Genomic DNA, 342 nt, shown 5'->3' with positions numbered 1-342 from the left:
CTGATCCATCATAGGCCCAATAGGACTTGGGCGGGACGTTCTTACACTCATTTTACAGGGCAGGGTTCTTGTTTTATTTTGAACTATATACTACATCTAAGTAATGTAGTCCTGTGCTTAGGCCAAAAGGACACTGTTTCCCAGGACACAGTACTGGTCCCAGCAGGTCTTCCCAGTCAGGATTATCTATAAGCCAGTTACAGTGCTGGTGGTGGAGAGGGAAGGACAGGAAAGCCTGTCACCTGAGTGTCCAACCTGATGCTGCACTTTACATCCATCACCTCCTCTCATCACACAGCCCTGCTGGGGAGTGGTTATGCCCCTTCAACTAGTGAAGAAACA

This window comes from Galeopterus variegatus, unplaced genomic scaffold (assembly GCF_000696425.1).
Source record: "Galeopterus variegatus unplaced genomic scaffold, G_variegatus-3.0.2 Scaffold6185, whole genome shotgun sequence".
NCBI classification, from domain to species: Eukaryota; Metazoa; Chordata; class Mammalia; order Dermoptera; family Cynocephalidae; genus Galeopterus; species Galeopterus variegatus.
The sequence above is the reverse complement of the archived record's forward strand: the minus strand, read 5'-3'. Positions refer to the sequence as shown.